Source organism: Microcaecilia unicolor, chromosome 7, assembly GCF_901765095.1.
Source record: "Microcaecilia unicolor chromosome 7, aMicUni1.1, whole genome shotgun sequence".
NCBI lineage: Eukaryota > Metazoa > Chordata > Amphibia > Gymnophiona > Siphonopidae > Microcaecilia > Microcaecilia unicolor.
This window is the reverse complement of record NC_044037.1, coordinates 266862528-266888326: the sequence shown is the minus strand read 5'-3', so window position 1 is coordinate 266888326 and position 25799 is coordinate 266862528. Positions and strand designations below refer to the sequence as shown.

At 45.3% G+C, this 25799-nt stretch overlaps 1 non-coding gene across 1 annotated transcript; it reads left to right on the top strand.

The window, feature by feature from the left end:
* Nucleotides 1-22442: 22442 nt before the first annotated feature.
* TRNAI-GAU lies at nt 22443-22515 on the top strand. Its single transcript has one exon. It is a non-coding gene; the product is annotated as a tRNA-Ile (tRNA).
* The last annotated feature ends 3284 nt before the right edge of the window (nt 22516-25799 follow it).

Sequence of the window (25799 nt, the reverse complement as noted above, 5' to 3'; positions counted from 1 at the left end):
GAACCCAAAGTGGATGGGCCTGGGCCCACTCGAGCCCACCCTTGGCTACAGCACTGCTGCGGAACCACTAGGCCAGCCCATGTCAATGTTTTAGAAAAACAATACTGTTCTTTTCCATGGTTAGAGCCATTTTCACTGAGGGACAGGGTCAGTCTACTGTTGTTTGATTGTTCCAGTTATATACCAGTAACAATATATCTACAGTACATCTGTATATTTCAGCCTGCCCTGGCTGATTCAGTTTCAGTTTTTAAAGGAAACTGATCGTTTGTTTTACAAGGGAAGAAAATGATTACTTCATATTTCAAATGAAAAGAAAAGGAGAAGAGTTAGGAGACAAACAACCGCAGACTGTCTTATCTTGAATGAAAGGGAATTTACAGTGTTGCAGTAGAACCAGGGCTTTTTTTGAGGGGGTACTCGGGGGTACTGAGTACCGGCACCTTTTCCATTGTCTGCTAAAATTGACCCATGGTCCCCAGGTTTTAATGAAAGAGCTCAGGCTCTACACACCAATTCTGCCTTGTCATGGATTCTGTGGCTGGTTGCAGGGGGCCTGGCTATTGTGGGATGGGTCCCTCAGTGTCAGTGATCACCCCACCCCTGAAGAATGGCCTAGCATTTGAGTACCGACACCTTTTTTGCTAGAAAAATGCACTGAGTAGGACAGAAACAATAGAATATGATAGAAGATAATGTATTTAATATTTGGGTTTGGTTCATCAGCTGTAGCTCAAGATGAGTTGAATTCATTTGCAGTATTTATTTTCTTTTCCCTGGAGGGCTTTACAATCTAACCTCCCTTACACTATAACTTGGCACCTGCATTTACACATAAAGGGCTAGATTCTACATATGGCACAAAAAAAAAATCATTTCTGAAAAATACCCACATGCATGGTTTTCTATAAGCCACACTTAAAGTTCAGTGTGGTTTATAGAATAACTGCTTATGTGGAGAGATCGCAGGCAAATTTAGGCATGGCCATTTGCACCAAAGAAAACATGGTGCAAATGCCCTTGCTTAAATTTACATGCGGAGCACGCATATTCTGTGTGCTCCGCATGCGTAACTCAAAACTACACCCCGTTCCGTCCCGAAACACCCATGACCCTCCCATTTCTGAACCCCCCCCCCTTTTTGGGACCATGTGAAAATTTTAGGTGCGGATCCCCCGTCTAACTTTATGCGTGTTAGTCCCAATGAAATCTAATTAGTGGCAATAATTGCTTGTTAAAAAGCCAATTATTGGTGCCAATTGGTTCATTATTCTATTAAATTTCATGTGCAAAACAGGAAGGTGCCTAAATTTGCACACGTAATTTTTGGTGACAGTTATAGAATCAGGGGGCGAGTGCACACGTAAGTTATAGAAGACTAGCATTTACATGCGTGATTGTTACAGTTACTGCATAAGTATAAAACTGCCAACTGGATCCAGATTCGTAGGACAGGGTTGATCCAGTCCTGGGTTTACCCCTTTGCATCCAGGGACTTTTAGTTCTGATTTCCTCATTGCATTCCCTAAGAAAAGCAAGACTACAAGTTCCAGCTTGCACTGGTGTAAACTCAAGACTGGATCAACCCTGTCCTGTCAATCTGGAAACAATTGACAGTGGTAATTAGGCACTAATCCCCTGATTCTATAAAGGTTGCCAAAAACTGCATATGCAAATTTAGGCACGGTTCCAATTTGCGCACCCAATTAAAAAGAATAATGAGCCAACTAATGCCAATAATTCACTTTTTAACAAACAATTATTGGCGCTAATTAGATTTAATTGTGTATTTTGCGCATAAATTTAGGCATGGAAACTGTGTATAAAATTTACTCATTGTCTTAAAAGGGGGCATGGAAAGGGGATGGTCATGGGCATTTTGGGGCAGAATGGGAGCGTGGTTTTGAGTTATACACGTAATTACAGAATAAGGCTGCTCTGTGCATAAATTTGGGCATGGGCATTTTCACCATGTTTTTGTTGGTGTAAATGGTTGCACCTAAATTTAAGTACGACCATAATGCTTATGTGCTATTCTGTAAACCGAGCTGAACTTTAGGCATGGCTTATAGAATACCACTTAAGCGGGGGGGGGGGGGGGGGGGGGGGGGTTGCACCAATTTTTGGGGTGCCATTTACTGAACCCAGCCCTAAATGGTATTCTATAATATTATTGTTCAACTTGCTTCGCATGTAAATGCAAGGGGGCATGCACAGCAGGAGATGAATGGGCAGGGCATGGGTGTATTTAATATTTATGTGTGCAACTTACTGCTGCTATTGACATGACATAAGTGGGCGTGCCTAAATGTAGGGAAGTAGATGCTGACTTCCACTAGTATTCTATAATGTGGAGGAGTGGCCTAGTGGTTAGAGCACTGGTCTTGCAATTCAGAGGTGGCTGGTTCAAATCCCGCTGCTGCTCCTTGTGATCTTGGGCAAGTCACTTAACCCTCCATTGTCTCAGGTACAAAATAGATTGTGAACCTTGAGCTACTACTGAAAAAGGTGTGGGCAAAATCTAAATAAATTAAAATAATGGAATCTGGGTATCCAGAGAGATGTTATAGAGCTAGCACTCAGTGTGCTGCATCTAGACACCAAATTTGTGGCACCCAGTTATAGAATTGCCCCCTAAGTTTGGCAATGTATGTCTAGCAGTGCAGTGCTATAGAAATGATAAGTAGTACAAGGAACTGCAGTAGGCTTTGAATCAGGCTTCCTTGGTGTTCAGCCTGCTGCTCTAAGCATCAGGCTACTCCTCATAAGGTGTATTCAGTCTGCCTCATTTATTTCTGGTTAATATGCTATTAACCACAGCTGATCTCTGACGTTCCCTTCACTTCTCCACAGCCAAGGGTTGTCTTTGATTATCCTATACTTTCTTGAATGCTGGTATTCTGTTTGATTCTACTGCCTCCACTGGGAATGATATCCACCACCCTATCCATGAAAAAAATACTTTCTAATATGACTCCTTGATTATCTTTTCGACTGAACAATTTCAACTTCTTGTGCATTATTTGTATCTCTTTCTCCTTTCCTCTCACTCATGGTGGTCGGAGTTGGGGTTATTTTAGCATGTACAGTATCTCTAACTCTCAAGTTTCTACATGCAACTACTGAATTTTCTCATCCGTTCATTGTATCCCCTGGAGGTAGGGGACAGAGTTTGAGGTGGGCATTGCTCAAGGAAGCAAATCCTGATAGGCGGAATTAGCCAAGTTGTGCAGCAGTTCAAGTTAGAGTACAACACAAATTTTTTTTTACTTAAATAAGAACTTAATAAATGTAGTTCCTACAGGCTGTAGCAGTGGCGTAGCCATGGGAGGGGGGCCTTGGGGGCCTGGGTCCCTCCAACTTTGGGCTCAGGTGCCCTCTCAAATTGCAACACTGGATGAATGGCTGGTGAAGATATTCACTGGCCAAGCCCCTGCGTGTGTTGCCTCAGCAGCGAGAAAGCCAGCAAGGTGCATCAACCACAGAGGCCACTACTTCTGTACATACGCAGTTCTGAGTATGTGAGTAGTGCCAGCATCCGTGGCTAAAGTACCCCGCTGACTTTCTTGCTGCTGAGGCAGCACGTGCAGGGGCTTGGCCAGTGAGTCTCTTCGACTGGCAGGGCTTGGGCATCCCTACCAACACGTGTGTGTGTGGGGGGGGGGGGGGGGGCAAAAGGAACAGGGGGCTGGGGGAGAGAAGATTTGGGAAAAAAATGCTTGGCCCCCTTAGTTCACCCCGGGCCCCCTCAAAATTGGACTTCTGGCTACGCCCCTGGGGTGTACAAATTTAGTTCCTAGTTCTCATAATGTTTTTTTTTTTTTTAATTTGTAAAGTTCATTAAAACATTCCAGAGAGAAAAACATTACAATTCCACATCCCTCTCTACTTTAACATCTAACCTGACCAAATCGTAACCTTGGGATACAAACATGCAATCATAAAATGGTATCAAAACCCGTTTCCATTCTCTTTTTCTCCCCTTATTCACCCCCTGCCCCCGCCCTCTTCCCCTACCCAATCCCTCCCCCTCCCCCCTAGGCTCCCTCTTCCTCTTATCCCAGTCTTATTCCACTCATTACCCCCTCTCCCCCCTCCCCATTCCGGTCTTGCCCCAATATCCGGTCTAAGCGTGTCCATTCTGCTGCTTTCTCATAATGTTTTTGGTGCAGACCCTCCACCATTTCATGAATTCTTCCCTAGACTGCCTCTCTTCTGTGTAAACAGCTTTCAGAAATAAATACCATACTCCTAAATGAACAGATTAGATATGCAGTAGGAGATGATGTTTCTTTAAATCAATAATTCTTCTTAACTGGGGTGTTGCGAGGCAGTGGCAGCAACAGGAAACACAAGACCAGAAGATGCAGGCCATACATGTCCCAGTAGCCTGCCTTAATTTCATGTGAGCTGTGTTCCTTGCCCTCATCACAGCTGGAAGCGGTGCTTACTGTGATGATTTTAAGTGTGCACACTTAAATGTTAGGCACGTTAAGACCCGGTTACACTAGTCAAACATATAAACGGCGAGTGACCGTACTCACTCGCAAATGCGCAGTAGAGACTTCCCTCTCTGTCCCGCCCCCGCGTCAATACGTGATAACGGTGGGCGGGACAGAGAGGGAAACTGCGCGAAGGGGAGGGAACCGCCAAGGTCGCCACCGCTCCCCCCCCGAGGTTGCCACTACTGGTGCCCCCCGGAGTCGCCGCTGACGCCACCCCTCCATCCGGCCCGTCTCTTCGCTATTCAACTTACATCTCCGCAGCAGGCAGATCAGCTGAGCTGCCGTTGGCCTTCCTTCCCTGCCTGTGTCCCGCCCTCACCGACGTAACGTCACACGAGGGCGGGACACAGGCAGAGAAGGAAGGCCGACGGGAGCTCAGCTGATCTGCCTGCTGCGGAGATGTAAGTTGAATAGCGAAGAGACGGGCCGGGTGGAGGGGTGGCGGTGACGGTGACTCGGGGGGGGGGGGGGGTACTGGCAGCGGCGAACTCAGGGGGGGGAGGGAGCAGTGGCGACCCACTAGCCCGTTTTAACGGGCTCATCAAACATATAAACGGCGAGTGACTGTACTCACTCGCAAATGCGCAGTAGAGACTTCCCTCTCTGTCCCGCCCCCGCGTCAATACGTGATGACGGTGGGTGGGACAGAGAGGGAAACTGTGCGAAGGGGAGGGAACCGCCAAGGTCGCCACCGCTCCCCCCGAGGTTGCCACTACTGGTGCCCCCCGGAGTCACCGCTGACGCCACCCCTCCATCCGGCCCGTCTCTTCGCTATTCAACTTACATCTCCGCAGCAGGCAGATCAGCTGAGCTACCGTTGGCCTTCCTTCCCTGCCTGTGTCCCGCCCTCACCGACGTAACGTCACACGAGGGCGGGACACAGGCAGAGAAGGAAGGCCGACGGGAGCTCAGCTGATCTGCCTGCTGCAGAGATGTAAGTTGAATAGCGAAGAGACGGGCCGGGTGGAGGGGTGGCGGTGACGGCGACTCGGGGGGGGGGGGGTACTGGCAGCGGCGAACTCAGGGGGGGGGGAGGGAGCAGTGGCGACCCACTAGCCTGTTTTAACGGGCTCAACGGCTAGTATTGTATAAAGGAAAGTAGGTGCCTAGTTATTTGTATAGACCAGGCTGCTACTGTGCCCCTCTGGGTGCCTAATTAGAGGTGACCAATTCTAGGATTGCTTTGTAGTGTATTTTGTTATAGTTAATTGAAAGGCAGGGGTAGGGGGCTGTGATGTGGGGGTGGACACACACACACACACACACAATGTTTAATTTTAAACCACTCATAATATCGAGATATTTTGTTTTCTTTCTAGCCTGGGATGGCAATGTTCCTCATAGTGTTGTACACACAGAATTCTACTAGCGTGCAGGCTTTTGCCTGAATTGCTGCTAGGTGGCCAAATTGAAGACCAAATGCTTGAAGTTTCTAGTTTCCTTCCTTTTCACTGTGTTTATGGCTGACAGAACTGTTTGCACATCCAGACTGAATTGACTCAGAAGAGACACTTAGACCCGGTTTAAGCCTTTTGGTAAATAGTAACCCCCCCATTTGGGTAGAAGTGATGATGAGGCTTTTTGTTCTTGCTGAAACATTAGGGTCATTCTGGTGTTTGGCTCATGAAAGGAACAGATTAACATCTGAGGAAAAGGTTAATGATGTAGCCTATTACCTACACTCTCCACCTCATGGAGGCTTTGTGTCTGCCAGCATTAGCCAACTTTTGTCCAGTTCCATATAAGCGCATAAAATGCACCTAAAATCTAGACAGTTTTCTGTAATTTTTCTCCTTACTGCACATGTATTATATAATAAAACAGGTAACCATCTTTCAAATTCTATCCACTAACTGGGGCATTAGTTGTATACAGTACAGAAAAAAAAAAAAAGGAAAAACTGTCAAATTGAAAATATTCATCTAATTATCCAACTTAATCATCTTGAATTGAAAAACTTTTGACTAGACTCAGCTCCAGTTAAATGATTCTCCATTCTATAAACTAAAATTCAGCATGCCATATACAGTTTTCTAATATGGCTTGAATAAAGTAGTCTGGTTTCTGCATTAGGTTTTGTTACATTTGTACCCTGCACTTTCCCACTCATGGCAGGCTCAATGCGGCTTACATGGGGCAATGAAGGGTTAAGTGACTTGCCCAGAGTCACAAGGAGCTGCCTTTGCCTGAAGTGGGAATTGAACTCAGTTCCCCAGGACCAAAGTCCACCACCCTAACCACTAGGCCACTCCTCCACTGTTACTACTATTTGAGATTCTACGTGGAATGTTGCTATTCCACTAGCAACATTCCATGTAGAAGTCAGCCCTTGCAGATCACCAATGTGGCCGCGCAGGCTTCTACATGGAATGTTGCTAGTGGAATAGCAACATTCCACGTAGAATCTCCAATAGTATCTATTTTATTTTTGTTATATTTGTACCCTGCGCTTTCCCACTCATGGCAGGCTCAATGCGGCTTACATGGGGCAATGGAGGGTTAAGTGACTTGCCCAGAGTCACAAGGAGCTGCCTGTGCCTGAAGTGGGAATCAAACTCAGTTCCCCAGGACCAAAGTCCACCACCCTAACCATTAGGCCACTCCTCCACTCCAGGTCACCTGGCTACGTAGAAATAAAAGTCAATTAATTGAAGGTGATATCCATTTGCTGGACAAACAACAAAATGGTGTTACTGATTATCGTGCGCTGAATGCGAAGAAGCCCATGGGAATTAATGTGTTCCATAGAGAGGGTGCAGCAAAAAGGAAAACACTGGATCTAGTATCAGCATATATGGCTACTGATGGGGATGTGGATATATGCTGGTGTGGTGTGGCGGGGAAACTGATTAGTGTTCTCATATCACATCTTCCTATGTTTTACATTCCCAGCAGTGGCCCAACAATGCTGGTGTCTCTTACTTCCTCAGTGCTCCAGGCATTCAGCTTAACTCCAGTACCTCTATTTTCTTAGTCTAACTTCTTATGTTGGGATTTTGTGTTTTGTTGGGTAGGTTTCTGGATTGGTTTGGCAGGAGTCAAGAAAAGACAATTATCAGATAATCATAACTGAATCTTCTTCTTCATCCTTACCAGATCAGTGGAATGTAATTAAGTTGCTCTCTACATAGTAGATGACGGCAGAAAAAGACCTGCACGGTCCATCCAGTCTGCCCAACAAGATAACTCATATGTGCTATTTTTTGTGTATACCCTACTTTGATTTGTACCTGTGCTCTTCAGGGCACAGACCGTATAAGTCTGCCCAGCACTATCCCTACTATATACTATATATACTACTACTAATAATAATTTCTATAGCAGTACGCATACCAAGTATTCGCAGGATGTTTCATGCAACTTAGGATTTTTTTAAGTAACCCTTGCAATTGTTTGGGTAGACAGGGTAGCCCACGGAAGGGTATCTTCCCCCCCCCCCCCCATCCATTTTTGTTCCGTTTGAACCCACTTTGAAGATTAAGTCATTTAGCCACCATTTAATCTGAGCTGCTGTGTAGTATAGGCTAAACTTGGTGAAACCCATTCCTCCCTTAGTTGTGGCTGGAAGAAAATTACTCAGAGTTTCCTTTTAGGTGCAGGTCCTCTGATTCTGCTATCCAGAATTTTCAATTTGGAAATGTTTGCTTTAAATCTTTAAACCATCCCGAAGCCCCCCCCCTCCCCCCATACACCCACCCACTGGCAGTAATTCAGTCACAGGACTTCTGTTCATCTTAGAAGGAACAGTGCATACATCTTGCTTTCTGAACTGCCCTGGTCCTGATGAATTGTTGCTAAGAGGCACACCAGCAGCACAGAAACCATTAGTCCCATGTCCAAGGCATCTCTTTCTTTCATACCACAGGCAGTGGAATGGGGTGGGCCACAGGGGGCAATGACTCTACCAAGTTTTTGCTCCACACAGCATCAGCAACCAGGGAAATAGGGGAGCAATGCTCAATTTATTTGGCTCTCCAAGCAAAACAATTTCCACTGCCCCTGTTCCACATTCTCTTAGGTATGTCTCATGTATTTTCCTTCACACACATATGTAGAGCAGATGACACCCAGACACTGAAAATATAGTAAAAACTCTGGTGCCAATGCAGCTGACTGAATAGGCTGAACTGAGAATGCAGTTATTATTGGTCTAGTGAAGGAATGGCCCTAACCATCTCTATAATATTCCTTTTCCCACACCTGGTTTAGGCACAAAGTTAAACTGGCAGTTTAGCTATCTCAGGCCACTGCGTGCTGCCTGGAACTGGTGGCGAAGCAGACAGGCACGCAGCCCCTATGTACCTCCCTTTTTGCGTTTTGTGGGACATGTGGCCTTTCCAGCAGGTATGGGCCCTTCTGTCTTTTGGCAGTGGGCAGGGAAAGGTTGGAGCACAATAGGACACATGCTCTTCCCAGGTGAGGATAACTTCATGTCTTTTTCCCAGGCAAAAGAGTGTTGGCAGATCCTCAACAACCACATGTTACACTACCTGCAGGCCCAGCACTATTGGCAGCAGATGAGGGTGAGACATGGGGAGAATTGGACATATGGTAGCTTGGACTGGGCAGTTCACAACATGCCACCCTTTGGGAACAGATTATCCACTCGGTATAAGGTGGTAAAAATGACCATTCTGGAGGGAAGGATAGAGGGTGTTTTCTTCTGGTGGAATGAGATCGGAACACATTACTCAAGCCCCCAGTTCATGACTGTACACACTGTTCACGACTCTACATGAAAGAGACCCAATATAAACTGCTACATAGGGCTTATATTACCTGTGAGAAAGGGAAAAAAATGAAGATGTGGGACTCAGACTTGTGTCATAAATGTCAGATAGGGCTTGGCACTTTCTTGCATACCTTTTTAGAATGCCCAGAAATGACCCTATGGAACAGGGCTTTCCTTGTTCTCAACACACTGAGCCCGCAAAAAGGTGGGAAAATGTGGGATACAAATGCAATAAATAAATAAACAGGGTGCTGCAATCGACGGTGGAGTGGTCCTATCCCGCGTTATTGTTGGGAGATCAGTCAGACTTGATTGCTCAGGGTCTCTCCCAACCACAGAGGAGATTCCTGTATATGTCAACGCTGTTCGCAAAAAAAAAAAAACAATATTACAGTTCTGGACAAATGAGGAACCAGTACCATACTCATGCTGGATGGCAAAAGTGATGGATGTAGCTCACCATGAGAGCACACGATCTATAGGCGATCCCCTAATTTAACACACAATACGCATCTCTTTGGCAACGACTCTTAGATGTGGTGCTGTCCCCAGATCTCCAGGAACTACAGAATTGAGAAGGGGGAGGAGGGGATAGGAAGGAGGAGGGTTGGGGATGGGAAATAGGAGTGTGTATGATGGTATGCAAGTTGGGCTTCTTCTTAGATGTGGATGTTTGATTGTACTAAGGGGGGTGATGTGATTTTACTCTCTCACATAAGAAAAAGTTAGTGGTCAGGAAGAGTTCACAGCAGCTCTAAGGACATATTTTTTAGGTGACCTGATGCTTGGCGAACATGTCCAGCCATTAACGCTATGGAAATGAACAAGGTTGCTCATGTTGCTGCCCTACAGAGATGCTCTGGAGGGATAGAGAAATACTCCACTCATGGTGAGGCCTGGGCCCTGGTGGATGGACCTGTAACTTTTGAGGAATCTCATTGCCATTAGCCACCTAGTCCATTGTTAATGTGAAAAATTGGAAGAGGCCCTTATGAGACTGGGAGACCGGACATCCAAATGGTAGATGACATTTAGGACTAGATTCTATATGTCACGTCTAAAAAAATCGGTGTCGAAAGGAAAATATGCCTAGGTGCGTTCTATAAAGTATTCCATAAATTTCCACACGGTTTATAGAATACACTCAGCACTCATCCATATGATTATATTTAATCGCGGACAGTTATGCCAAGTAAAACTCGGTGTAAATGCTGACGCCTAAATTATTCATGAACCAGGTGTATTCTATAACAATGCACATAGATTTTAGAAATGCCCATGACCTGCCCATTGCACACCCACGATCATCCCCCTTTTCAACTATGCGACTTAGAATTTATGTGCATCACGTTACAGAATATACTTAAACTGTTCTATACATAACTTCTAATTAATGCCAATTAGTGTCAATAATTGCTTGTTAAGTTGGAATTATTGGTGCTGATTACCTTGTTAACTAGTTAATTTACGCAACTGGATTTGCACACACAATTTAGGTCCCACTATATAGAATCCGGGGATTAATGTGATCAAGTGCAAAGTGATGCACATGGGAAACAGGAACCCAAACTATACCTACATGATGCATGGCTCCATAGTAGGAGTCACACCGCCCAGGAAAAAGATCTAGGTGTCCTCGTTGATCGTACATTGAAGCCCTCTGCTCAGTGTGCAGTGGTGGCTAAGAAAACAAATAGAACGTTATGAATTATTTGGAAAGGAATGGAAAACAAAAATGAGAATGTTATAATGCCTTTGTATCACTCCATGGTGCGACTACACCTTGAATGCTGTGTGCAATTTTGTTAATCACATCTCAAAAAAGATATAGCGGAATTAGAGAAGGTACATGGAGGGGCAATGAAAATGATAAAGGGGATGGGATGACTTCCCCATGAGGAAAGGTTAAAGTGGTTAGCAGTGGCACAGCATTCAAACTATGCGGCATCACAGTCTGTAGTTCAAAAATCCAGTCCTGCTCTTTTTGCCGTGCATTGTTGGTGGTGTTTCATTGATGACATCTTCCTGATTTTGAGAGGCTCTGAGACAAGTTTGAATGCTTTCATTGAGGAATTAAATCTTGGTCATCCCACTATTCATTTTGAAGGGGTGTGGCACAAAGAGCAAATCACATTTTTGGACATGGAAGTGTGTGGGGGTTATGGTCATTTCAACACTTCTGTTGTTACCAAACCGACAGACCATAATACTTTGCTTCATTTTAATAGTATGCATCCTATCCATTCTAGGTCCAGTATTCCTTTTTCTCAGTTTTTACGTTATCGGAGAATTTGTTCCTCTACATGGGATTTTAAGACCAAAGCAGTTGAACTTCAAAATAAATTATCCAGCTGCAGTTGTTGCTAGAGTAGCCAAAAGGACGTTATTTATTTAACTCTAGGGAACATCTTTTTCTGGACAGGACCAAAGAATTGGATTCAAATTTATTGACCTTTGTTATGAAATACAAAGCTCACACTCCAAATGTACTGCGCTGAGTGTGGCGCTATTTGGGTATACTATCCTCCATCCATGCCTTCATAATTTGAATATTGTGTTTTCTTATGAACGCAACTGAAGTATGGAAGGACAGTGTGTCAGAGAGAATGGGGAGGGGTTTTCACAGTAAAAGCGGGCACTGCTCTGCCTGCGATCTCATGATGGAGGGTTCTCAGTTCACTGATGTTAATTCTGGTAAAATCATTCCACTGCAAGCTCGTTCTACCTGTGATTCTAACAATGTAGTTTATTTATTGATCTACCCTTGCAATCTTTATTATATTGGTCAGACATCAAGACCTTTGAAAACGTGACTTATTGAACATAGACACTGTGTGACAGTTTGCAAGATGTTGGAGCCTTTGGTATCTCATAGCATTGAATTGCATCGCATCATTCTTTTTCTTCATTTTCCAGTCCTGTTCTAGAACAGCTGGCTACAGGGGACCGCCGTAGGAATATTCGCCGTCGGCTGTCAGACTGTGATGCTGCGTGGTTTGAATGCCGCATTGGAGTGGAAAACATTTCTGTAACAGGATTGGTGGACTTGTCTTTGAGCAAGCAATGGAGGTGAAAGACTGTTCGTTTCTTTCCCCTGATGATGCCCTAGTGGGAGAAACAGGGTACTCCAGTTGGGATCTGGGTTTCCAGCGACTGCTAGACATAGGAGCCAACTTTTCAGAATTATTGGGGGTGCTAAGCTCAGTGGAAATAACCCCTTCCTGGACATATAGAAGGAACTTTCTCAATAATGGGGGTGCTCAAGCACCCACAGCACCCACAGAGTCGGCTCCTATGCTGCCAGATGAGTATTTTGGTTTTTGCATTTGACTGCTATCGCCAATTCTGAAGTTGCTACTGCTGTTAGTAAATGGTTGCTGGGGACATTGCTATAAGCCTTTGTCAGTTACATGAACATTTTCCTATTGTAATGCTGAAAAGCTGTTTTTCTATCTAGTGGAGATTTTTTTCTGACCTATGATTATGGAGAAGTGTGTATTATTAGTCGCTGTGGCATGACGTCTTGTTGGCTGAGGTCTTTTTTTCTCCACAATTTTTATTCTTTTTGCTATTTCAATATTATAGTAGAAGACAGTTGATTTTTTTTTCAGCTTTTTGGTAATCGAAATCACCATTATTATAGTGTTGCCTAATTTGCCAGTTTTTGTAATTTCTGTAAGCATTTCTTCATCTGTCTGTTCGTTCTGTCCTGGCAGACGGTAGAACAGCCCTACAAGAATACTCCTTCCCTTCACACATGGAATTTCTATTCTAATGATTCCACACTGCTGTTTCATGTAGAATCAGTGGCGTTCCTGGGGGGGGGGCGGTGGGGGCGGTCCGCCCCGGGTGCACGCCGCTGAGGGGGTGCCGCACGCGCCTGTCCTCTGTTGTTCCATGCTTCTTCTCTGCCCCCGAACAGGTTACTTCCTGTTCTGGGGCAGAGAAGAAGCATGGAACAATGGAGGACAGGTGCGCGCGGCACCCCCCCAGCGGCGTGCACCCGGCAGGGGGGAGGTTCCTTAGTGGGGGTGTCCTTTCACCAGGAGGGGTCCGCGCTGCATCGGGGGGGAGGGGGGGGGGGGCGCTGCACCCAGGGGGCGGGGCGCATCGGCAATCCGCCCCAGGTGCCAGCCCCCCCAGGAACGCCACTGTTTAGAATGTTTATTTTATTTGACTCAATTCCCTCTTTAATATATAGCGCAACCCCCACAATTTGATCCTTTATATCATTGCGATACAATTTATACCCTGATAACACAGTGTTCCATTGATTTTCCTCTTTCCATCGTCTCTGAGATGCCTATTATATCTACCTCATCATTTAGTGCTATATACTCTAACTCTCCCATCTTATTTTTTTAGTCTTCTAGCATTTGTATACAGGCACTTTAAATTGTGTTTCTTCCTTGGATCTACAAGCTGCTTAGAAGTTGACGGGGGATAATACGATCCTTTATCTTGCTCTATCATTAAGGACACCCTAGCTTACTTTCAGCATTGTTGAAACCTCTCTACTGGGATTCCCTAAATGTCCTGTTTCAATAGTATCCTTCACCGAACCATGTGCTCCTGGGCAACTATCGGCTTTCCCCCCTATTCTAGGTTAAAATCTGCTCTATCTCCTTTTTAAAAGTTAGCGTCAGCAGCCTGGTTCCATCCCTTATATGGTAGGGAAGCCTCACCCAGTGCATTCCAGGATGCAATGGGCAGGGCGCCACCATTTTGAGGGCATCTCTGGAAGAGGAGGGAGTACTACTCTTTCTTCCCATGCGGAGGTACAGAGGGGCAGGTTGGCTGCTAGACCACCAGGGCAGTTGGGGAGTTAGGTTTTGTGTGTGTGTGTGGGGGGGGGGGGGTAGGAGGGCTGGAGACCCTCCCGACCTCGACCCCTGGGACCTCGTTGTCCCGGTGGGGGGGTGTGGGGCTTGGGATGCCTTGCTTTTCTCTCCTAATTGCACCCTTCTCCTCCATCGCTAACTCCAGACTCCGTTCCTTTTATCTCGCTGCACCTTATGCCTGGAATAGACTTCCTGAGCCATTACGTCAAGCTCCATCCCTGGCCGCCTTCAAATCCGGGCTAAAGGCCTACCTGTTTGATTCTGCTTTTAATTCCTAACTTGTCACCTGCTCGTAACCTTATCTTGTCTTCCTTTCTTCAATAGTCCCTTTTCCCTATGTGTCCTATCTGTCTGTCCTACCCTTATCCCTTATTTGTCCTGTCTGTCTGTCCTGATTTTGATTTTAAGCTTTTTTGAGCAGGGACTGTCTTTTCTTCATGTTCAATTGTGAAGCGCTGCGTATGACTGGTAGCGCTATAGAAATGATTTGTAGTAGTAGTAGTTTTGAAGGGGCTTCAGCCCCTGTGTTTGACAGGTCCGGGCTTTTGACAGCCCGGACCTGTCAAACAAGCGCAGGAGGATGCTCTTAGGCACAATCCTCCCGCACAGTACCCCCTATAATCAGAGCTAATAGGGTGCTTAAATTTATATTCTATTAGCTCTGATCATAGTGGTGTTAATGCCTCGTGCTGTTCTGGTGCTAATTTTCGAGCGCTGTTTGGAACAGCATGGGGCTTCTGATAAACTGGGCCTAACTGAGTAGCATAGAAACACCCTCCCTCTGCTGTCTAGACATGCCCCCTCTGTGGAAAAATAAAAATGATTTTTTAGCACGTGGTTTCTGTGTAGGCATTGCAAAATGACCATGGGATGCCTCAGTGCATCCCGTGGTAAGCCCTTTTAAGCTGTGGTAAGCATTTATTAATACATAAGCATGCATTAATTGCCAGCTCCAAATGAGGCACTGAAGTCATACCAATGCTGTCTACTAAACGTAACTAACTGAATGATCCATCTTTAAATCTTCAGATAGACTATTGCACACTCATGTTAAGAAAAGCCATATTTTGCCCTTCTTTAACAGAAAGTTAATCCTTCTAATTTCACAATGGTCATAAATTCTTTTCTACCATTGTCCCCCAGATTCTATATATGGCGCCCAAATGGGCGCCGATCAAAGATATGTACCCAATTAAATTGGCTAAGGAGCCAATTAGTGCCAATAATCGAGTGCTAATTTGCATTAATCATCATTAATTTGTAATTGTGTGCACGTTTTGCTACGTGCTATTCTATAACAGTATGCGCCCAAATCCTATAGTGCACAACCTGAAAGGGGCCTGATCATAGGAGGCGCATGGGCGGGTTGGGGGCATTCCAAAAATTTGGGCACAGTGTTATAGAATATCGGGGATGTGTGCCCAAATTGGGCAACCAGGAAGTACAGCTGGTTTCAGCAAGCGTAAGTCCTGGCACCCATATTTGGTAACCAAAATTGGCACGCAATGCTATTTTATTTTATTTGTTACATTTGTTTCCCCACATTTTCCCACACATTTGCAGGCTCAATGTGGCTTACATAATACCGTGAAGGCATTCGCCAAGTCCGGTATGGGAATAGTACAAAATGTTATAGTGGGATAGGGAAGATAAGATTCAATCAAGTTGGGTTTGAGGTAAAAGGGTTTGTCAATGTTCAATACGATCTTTGATAGTGAAGTGTTGCAGGGTTGAGTCACCTAAGTTGGGTCATTCGGATATGCCTTTCCGAATAGGGGAGTCTTTAATAATTTTCTGAATAATCATTTTATAATGGGCGCTCATCTTTGAATAGAATAACATTGAGGGTCTTTTACTAAGGCGCGCTCACATTTTTGGCGCCTGCTAAAATTGTGGGTGCACTAAACGTTAGAGATGCCAATGCATTCCTATAGGCGTCTCTAACGTTTAGCGTGCCCACAATTTTAGTGATAATTATTGAGCACCATTTACTGAATCTAGCCAGTGGAGGTCGTGGAGAGAAAGACTGTGTAAAAATGTATTAAAAAGTATGGGACAAGCACCTGGGATCCCTTGGGAAAAGGAGGAGTTAGTGGTTACTGAGGATGGACAGACTGGATGGGCCATTTGGCCCTTATTTTCCGTCATATTTCTATGTTTCTAGCCCTCTATGGGGCTCATCTTTGAAAGAGAAAAACATTTAAAAAGTGGCATAAATTGGTATTTGGATGTTTTGCTTGCAGAAACATTCATATCACTATTTTTGAAACCCATTTTTAAAATGTTTTGGTATGCAGTTCGTTGGCAGTGCGTTCAGATCACAAGGGTGCATGTTGGGGATGGGATTTGGGCATTCATAAGGCTTGGACATTGCCACGATGGAACAAAACAAAAATATCCGGGACTACAATTTAAATGTTTTGGTCTAGACCTGTATTTATCATGACTAAGTAATAAAAAGGTGCCCTAAATAACCAGTTGACCACTGGAGGGATTAAGGCATGACCCCCCCCCCCAAACTTACTCCACTAGTGGTCACTGGTTCCCCTCCTACCTCCCAAAGGTGTGAAAGAAACACTACATACCAGCTTTTATGACAGCCTCAGATGTTATAGTCAATCCTATTAAAGCAGCAAGCAGATCCCTGGAGTAGCCTAGTAGTCAGTGCAGTGCACTGTAGAGAAGGGGATCCAGGCCCATAATCCACACTAACTGTTACACTTGTGGTGGAAAGTGTGAGCCCCAGTAAACCCACCAAAAACCTACTGTACCCACATATAGGTGACACGTGCAGCCATAAGGGCTACTGTAGTGGTGTGTAGTTGGGTACAAAAGGTTTTTGGTGGATTTTGGGGGGGCTCACTATACAATATAAGGGTGCAATGGTGAGATGTATACCTGAGATCTTTTATGTGAGGTTCACTGCAGTGCCCCCTAGGGTGCCCCACTGCTCTGCTGGGATACCTGTGTGGCCAGTCTACTAAGAATGCTGGCTCCTTCTACACCCCAATGGCTTGATTTTGTGCATTTTCACTTGGACTTTTTTTTTCCGCGAAAATGTTCCAAAAAGATAAATGCACTGAGTAAACCAAAGTCTAAAAGAACTCCATTTTTGAAACAAAAAGCTAGATGTTTTTTGGTTTTGAAAATCGTTATATTTGCCACTTGAATATTTAGACGTTTTGAGCAAAACATCCAAAGTCAGATTTAAAAGTCATATTGAAAATGCCCCCTATGTCTAAGGGCAAAGTATTGTGGTTGTTCTGTTTGTCCACTTGAATATGTGAAAATTAGGGTCAACAAACAATTTGGAGGTGGTAATGTTTCTTGGTAAAAACATGAAACATTTTATGACCAATAAAAACATATCGTCCACAGCTTCTTTGTTGACCCTTGAATTTATGGAAGAAGACTGTGATGAATCAGGTCCTCAGTAACATAGTAATATAGTAAATGACGGCAGATAAAGACCTGAACGGTCCATCCAGTCTGCCCATTTTACATGGTATGCGATACTTTATATGTGTACCCGAGTTTAATTTGTCCTTGCCATTCTCAGGGCACAGACCGTAGAAATCTGCCCAGCACTGTTCTTGTACTAAAAGTTCTGAAGCTAACGTCAAAGCCCCTTAAAATTTACACTCCAGCCCATCCATATTTATTCAGCTATGATCAGGGCATAGACCGTAGAAGTCCGCCCAGCACTGGTTTAGCTTTCCAGTTACTAGCATTGCCACCCAATCTCTGCTAAAATTCCATGGATCCATTCCTTCTAAACAGGATTCCTTTGTGTTTATCCCATGCATGTTTGAATTCCATTACCGTTTTCATCTCCACTATCTCCCGTGGGCTCACCTCACCCTTTCCGTGAGAAAATACTTCCTGACATTACTTCTGAGTCTTCCCCCCTTCAACCTCAATTCATGTCCTCTAGTTCTACCACCTTCCCGTTTCCGGAAAAGGTTTGTTTGCGGATTAATACCTTTAAAATATTTGAACGTCTGAATCATGTCACCCTTGTTTCTCCTTTCCTCCAAGGTATACATGTTTAGTGATTTAATATTTTATTCAAAACCCTTTTTTTTTTCAGTTTAACTGGCCAAACTGGAGTTGCTGGCAGGCTGGCTTAGGAAACTCCTTTGCTTGGCATGAAGTCGCTTGTGGATAACCAACAGCATTTCACTGGAATTGCTAGCTTTTAATGGTTTACTACACCTATGTAAGAGGAGCAGCGCCTCTCAGGTATACTTGTGAAAATTTTTAACAGCATGGTTTAGTTTGCATTCAAACCTTCTTGAATCTCAATCTACCTCTCTCAGAGTGTTTCTGTTTTATTGTACTCTGGTTTGTGACTTTTCAGATTTCCTGCCGTCACTTGCCAGTGCATCCAGTAGGTACTACTACTACTACTACTATTTAGCATTTCTATAGCGCTACAAGGTGTACGCAGCGCTGCACAAACATAGAAGAAAGACAGTCCCTGCTCAAAGAGCTTACAATCTAATAGACAAAAAATAAAGTAAGCAAATCAAATCGATTAATGTGTACAGGAAGGAGGAGAGGAGGGTAGGTGGAGGCGAGTGGTTACAAGTGGTTACGAGTCAAAAGCAATGTTAAAGAGGTGGGCTTTCAGTCTAGATTTAAAGATGGCCAAGGATGGGGCAAGACGTAGGGGCTCAGGAAGTTTATTCCAGGCGTAGGGTGCAGCGAGACAGAAGGCGCAAAGTCTGGAGTTGGCAGTAGTGGAGAAGGGAACAGGTAGAATCTGATTGTGATTTTTGATCGAGAACCACGCCCAATGGATGAAGCTGTTTTTACAAAAATTGCAGCATGAAAGATTACAGTGAAATTTGGCACATGAGGACGTGGCGAGCATAACCACAGAAATCTCTGGTTATGAAGGTGTCCTCACCACATTTGTGTGCAACCACAAGCTATTACTTGATCCTCAGTACGTAAGCAGCACGTGCAAAGGCAGCGATCCTTCAAAGCAGTGGCACAACTTCAAAATGTACTCTAAAGTCTGACCATTGGCTTGACTGAAAATAATTCATACTCGTCTAGAACTTCCGTTGTACGTGATTTGGATCAGCAGTGCTGCTGCAGTACAGGAAAAGTGACATGCACCTTTGCACCTTTTTTTTTTCAAAGTGTTGTACAAAGGTTTAGAAAAATCTAGGCAGACATGGTGTATGGTACCTATCATCAGCACACAGAACAGTGTGTACTCTCTAAGGGGTCCTTTTACTAAGGTGCGCTGAAAAATGGCCTGCGGTAGTGTAGACGCATGTTTTGGGCGTGCGCAGAATTATTTTTTAACACACCTACAAAAAAATGCCTTTTTTTTTTTTGCCAAAAATGGATGTGCGGCAAAATGAAAATTGCCTTGTGTCCATTTTGGGTCTGACACCTTACCGCAAGCCATTGACCTAGCGGGTAAGGGCCTACGCGCATCAAATGCCACTTGACGCGCGTAGCTGTCGCATGCCAGAAAAGAAAAAAAATATTTTTCAGACGCCCGTAGCGGGTGCGGGCCAAAATTGAAATTACCATAAGGGCCATGCGGTAACCAGGTGGTAACTCCAATTTGGCACACGTTGGGCGCACGTAGGAGCCTACGTGGCAAAGTAAAAGGGCATCTAAGTTCTCTCCCATCTTCATATAAACAGGAAGCCATTTATTCCTCTTGGGGTTGAAAACCTATTTATTTGTGCCTTTGCTTCAGGCTGAAAATAATTGGTGTCAGGTAAGGATATGACTAACCACACACCCCTTCCTAATCTCTCCAAACTCCCCCCTCCTATCAGTACTGTGCTCTTTACCTTGCAAAAAGTTCTCTCCCTCTGATCTTGTGCAAAATGTGATTTCGTGCCATGCTTCAACCACATTTGCCTGTTGAGTAATCATATAAACCTGCTTTCACTAGAGCAAATTGGGGAAGAACCCCAGCCTATCTGATGAGAGCCTTGCTTAACAGCTAATAAACATCAAGAAAACATCATATCTGTGGTTTCATATTTTAACGGTTATTTTTTTTGCGGTTTGGGAACATTGAATGGCACAACCTATTTTAAAGCAAAAAAAAAAAAAAAAAAAAGTAAGCAGAAGTATTGGTTTCCCGAAGCACAGAGTGGAGGAGTAGCCTAATGGTTAGTGCAGTGGGCTTTGATCCTGGTCTTGAGCAAGTCACTTAACCCTCCATTGCCCCAGGTATAAAAAGCTTGATTGTGAGCCCTCTAGGGACAGAGCAAGTACCTGCATATAATGTATACAGCACTGCATACTTCTAGTAGCACTATAGAAATGATTAGTAGTACAAAATTCACACTCAATACAATGGAGGTTTTTGCTCTGAATCTAAGTATACTCTAGGGAGTTACACACAAATAAACGTTAATTCTGGAAAATTATACAATTTTTAAACAATCTATTAAGTAGAACATTATAAATCTCTTTCAGGGTGAGAAGCACAGTGTGCATGTGTGTGTTGCTGCAAAAATAAGGAGGGTGTGTGTTATGGTTGTGTGCCTGTGTTGCATAGGACCAAGGGGCACACAGTGTTTGCTGGTATGCATGCTGCAGCAGCAGCAGGGATGATAGACACACCATGTGTGTGATTTGTGTTGAGTGAGTAGTGCACACAGGGTTGCCATCAGGCTCCAAATTCACCTGATAGCATGGATCCAAGGACTTGTATTTTTGATTTCCAAATGAAGAGCAAGACCACAGCTCCACGCATGCAATAGGGCATCCCAGGACTGGATCAACCCTGTGTACTGAGTCTGGAGTCAGATAGCAAACTTAGGGGCCCTTTTACTAAGTCGCGGTTAAAACGTAGCCTGTGGTAGTGTAGGCGCATGTATAGGGCGCATGCCGAGTCAGTTTTTACCACATCTACAAAAAAAAATGGCTTTAAAAAAAAAAAATAGGACGGGAAAAGGGCCTGAGATAAAAATGAAAGCAGCACGCGCCCAAAACTGGCCTGAGCCCTTAATGCCACCCATTCTTCTAGCAGTGAAGGCTAACGCACTACACGCGCGGTGACCAGTGGGCACGCGCCAAGTGCCGATTACCGCCAGAACTAGCATGCATAGGAGGAAATAAATAATTCATACAGGCGTTATGGGGGTGCACCAAATCTGAAACCCTCCTGGCGGTAGTCTCATTTGGGTTCACGCTGCACGCATGTAGAGCCTACCACGACTTAGTGAAAGGACCCCAGCAGCATTCTTAGCCTACCCCAGCTCCACTCTACCTCACCCAGGGGTATAGGGTGACTGCGTAAGTTAGTGGGGCACAAAAAATGCTCAGCTGCCATGTAGCTGAAAAACAAGTATTTTGAGATCATCCTCTTCAGATTGGTGGCATTATTGACATTATGTATATAACAAAAGAGAGGGAACGAAGTACAAACTAAAGTCCAAACAAAAAAAACAGCACCACGGGCCTTTAAAAATGGAACACAGTTCTTTAATGAATGAGCCTTGACAAAAAGACCCGACACGGGCCGTGTTTCGGTGACTAGCACCTGCGTCAGGGGTCACAGTGATGACGTGAAAAACTTGGGGAATAGCTCCAATATATTCCTCTACAATATATTATTCCTTACCCCAGGTCTCATATAGTAAAAGCTACAAAGCACCAAGGCACTTTCACTTTCTGTATCCAAATGCCTTAAATACCTGTTCTCTCAATAGCTGTGTCAGCCTCTCTCTACCTCTTCTGCTCTGCCTCTCACCTGCAGGAATCAGCCTCCTTCAAATTCCTCCCATCCCAGCAGCAGTCTTAGTTTCCCTTAAATCCATTCCTATGCTAACCCTGTCTCTCACCGGCAGCAGGTCCACTCACTTTCAAACAATCCCATCCTCCTCAGCTTACTTTAGGTGCACTTAAAAATAAAATCCCTTCCCTTCTCTCTTCCTCCCACTAGGTCATCCTCCAGATGTCCCTTCTCTTTCCCATGGACTTTTATGTGCATTTGGGGACAATTCCCGAGGCTTGATTGCCTTTGAGAATGGGTCCCTGGTATTACACTTTTAAGGATCCTTGCAGGACCGGAGGTGTATATCATCTGGCTGTAGTAGTACTACTACTACTACTACTACTTAGCATTTCTATAGCGCTACTAGGGTTACGCAGCGCTGTACAAGTAGTAGCACCCTTTGGAGATGGCTGCTGTGTGTGTGGTGGATTCTGTGTGGTTACATGAGAAGCATGTGTTGGAGGCTCAGCCCTTGAGCCTTCCTTAAATTTGTATCTTGTGTAAAGACTCCCTTGACCTTTTTAGTTGTGTCCAGTGCTGTGAAGTAAATTTGACAGGACAGAGGTTTTACTCATCCCTGTGCTGCTAACAGATGAAGCAGTATTTCTGTAGTGTAGTGGTTATCACATTTGCTTGATACACAAAAGGTCCCTGGCTCGAAACCAGGCAGAAACAACAGCCATTGCTTTTCCAAGAAGTTCTGCGAGAAGAGGACATTTCTCTGGGTAAGTGGCATTATTTTGCTCTGCACTTGGTAACTTAAAGATTGGGTTTAAAAGAGGAATTGTAGGTTATTGATAAACACCAAATTAAAAAAGAGAAGCCATCTTTATTAACTAGTCTCTATACCCTCTCCCTCATAGTTTTAAAACTTGAATTTTCTGCCACAGCCTTAACAGATAGTTTTAATTGCATTTGTAATTTGTATCTGCTATCAACCAAATTGGCAAATGCCTCTACGGTACTATGTAAGCCCCATTGAGCCTGCAAATAGGTGGGAAAATGTGGGGTACAATTGTAGCAAATAAAATAAATACATTTAAATTAGTTTCTGAGAAGCAAACACTAAATAAATTACACATTATACCATATAATCTTAAGGCTTTTTATATTCATCTGATATCCCTAGTACCTTAAAAAGTTTTAATTAAACAACTCTATACTAAGATGCAGACAGCAGTCCAGCAGCAAGAGGGGTGCTATCCAGTCTTTTGCATTGAGTGTCACATGTATGATTATCTCCCAGTTGGTGAGAGGTTATATGTGTGTGCTCTTGAGGCTAGAGTAGCAGATTTGGAGGAGCTGAGGGAGGCAGAGAAGTATATAGGGGAAGCCTACAGCAGTGGCGTACCAAGGGGGGGGCGGTGGGGGCGGTCCGCCCCGGGTGCACACCGCTGGGGGGGGTGCCGCGGCACGCGCCTGTCAGCTGAGTTCGCTGACTTCGCTAACTTTGCTGCAGCTCCCTCTGCTCTGGAACAGGTTACTTCCTGTTCCAGCCGGGGCAGAGGGAGCTGCAGCGAAGTTAGCAAACTCAGCTGACAGGCGCGCGCCGCGGCACCCCCCCCAGCAGCGTGCACCTGGGGGGGGGGTGTCATTTCGCCGGGGGGGGGGGGGGGCGCATCGACGATCCGCTGCGGTTGTCATGCCGGCTAGGATCACCACTGGCCTATAGGGACATTGTAGAGAAGTCCCACTTCCAGTCTGGCATCCCCTGTGCTGCCTTGGTGGAGGGATGTCATCTAAAAGGAGAGCATCACCTTGGTGAAGCTGGAAGTAATCCTGTAGTCAGGACCAGCCCACCCTCTCACACCGAGGATGTGTCTCCAGGAGCTTCTGCCCAGGAAGGGTCAGCAGCTGCGCTGGGCAGGAAAGAGGGGGCTCTTTCCTGTTCCAAAGGGGCCACTAGACCACCAGGGCACGATAATAAGGTAAAAGAGTGGAGGGGAGGATAGGATAGGATACCCTGAGGCCCACCTGCCCGCCGGCCTGCCGGTTTGTCTGCAAATCTGGACCAAGCAGGCAAGTGGCCAAATGATCCATATGTCCACCTGCCACCCAGCTATTTACATGCTTAATGATCAAATCTCCAACTACAACGGCCATCCTAACCCTTCCCTCCTGGGCAGAAGCCCCTGGAGACATTGTGCAAGAGGATATTGCATCCCCTGGAGGGCAAGTCCTGGCTACAAGATCACTTCCTGCCTCTCCATAGTGATGCTGTCCCTTCAGAAGATCTTTATCCTCCATTGTAGCACAGAGATTGGAAGACTGGAGGTGGGACTTCTCTACTATGTCCCTGTAGACCTTCTCTATAAACCTCTCTGACTCAGCTCCTCCAAGTCTGAGGCATTTTTGCAGGAGCAGCGGTAACAGCCATCACACAGATATTTCTTATTTTGTTCTTTCTGACCTGCATACCGATTTCTCCTTAAAACACAAATTTTTCAGCAATTTTGCATTTTCATTACTCTTTTCATGTATGTGGGATTATTTGAAGTCTTCCCAGACAGAGTGCGTTTGCTGTCTGCGAAAAGACAAGTGGGGACTTGTTTTTCATTTTTTCTTCCTTATTCGGTGATTGACGATATCTAAGTATTTTCACTTGGAAATAGTTTTGTTGCATAACTGGGACAATTTATGCACTGAGACAAAACTTTGGTAACTTCTATTCTGAAAAAAAAAAGAATTCCTCTGCTAATTAAGATATACTTTTCAAAATCAATACAACTGCATGATTAAATTTTCTAAGCCCTGATCATATCTGTGATGTTATAATTACCGTATTTTTCGGACTATAAGACGCACCGGACCATAAGACGCACCTAGGTTTTAGAGGAGGGAAATAGGAAAACATTTTTTTTTCCTTTTTCCCTCCTCTAAAACCTAAGTGCTCCGGTGCGTCTTGTCCGAATCCCTCCCTCCGAGTTTGGGATCGCCCTCCCCCCGGCCCTGTCACCACTTCTCCCGAGTCCCTACTCACGCGATCCTCCCTGGTGGTCTACTGACGTCGGGGCAGGAAAGAGCCCCCTCTTTCCTGCCCAGCGCGCTGCTCTCCATCCTCCTGTATGCAGCCTGACGGTCTCGGCGAGATTCAAAATGGCCGCCGAGACTTCAATTCTCGGCGGCCATTTTGAATCTCGCCGAGACTGTCAGGCAGCAATGCATACAGGAGGATGGAGAGCAGCGCGCTGGGCAGGAAAGAGGGGGCTCTTTCCTGCCCCGACGTCACTAGACCACCAGGGAAGATCACATGAGTAGGGAGAAGTGGTGACAGGGCCGGGGGGGGGGGGAGGAGGTTACCCTGACGGCGATCCGGAACTCGGAGGGCGGGCGGCCTGCCAGCCAGCCAGCCAGCCAAATCTACCTTCGGACTATAAGACACCCCCCCCATTTTCCTCCCAAATTTGGGGGGAAAAAAGTGCGTCTTATAGTCCGAAAAATACGGTATCTCTTATGAATAACTAGTAAAAAATGCCCGTTTCGAAACACAATGAAACGGGCGCTAGCAAGGGAAATTCTCACCCATCCTCCATCCCTGCCGAGTTCCATACCCCCTCTGTCCCTCCGTTTCTCCCTCCCTGCACAGTTGCAGACCCTTTCCCTCCCACTTCAAGGCCCCCTTCATGCCCCTCCCACTGAGTTGCACACCCCCCCTTGGCGTTACTCGTGGTCCCCCCGTGGCGCGACCCTGTGGACACCACCCTTTGTTCCGGAAAACCTCCCCCGAAGGCTGTGCGTACCTCTGCTGACGGAGGCGCACTTCTCTTCTCGGCTGCGGGGCATTCCTTGTGCTGACGGAGGCGCACTTATGTTGTCGGTTGCGGGGCATTCCTTGTTGACGGAGGCGCACTTCTGTTGTCGGTTGTGGGCCGTTCCTTGTGCTGATGGAGGCACACTTCTGTTGTCGGCTGCGGGGCATTCCTTGTTGAATTGTTCCGTCCTCGACGGAGGCGCACTTG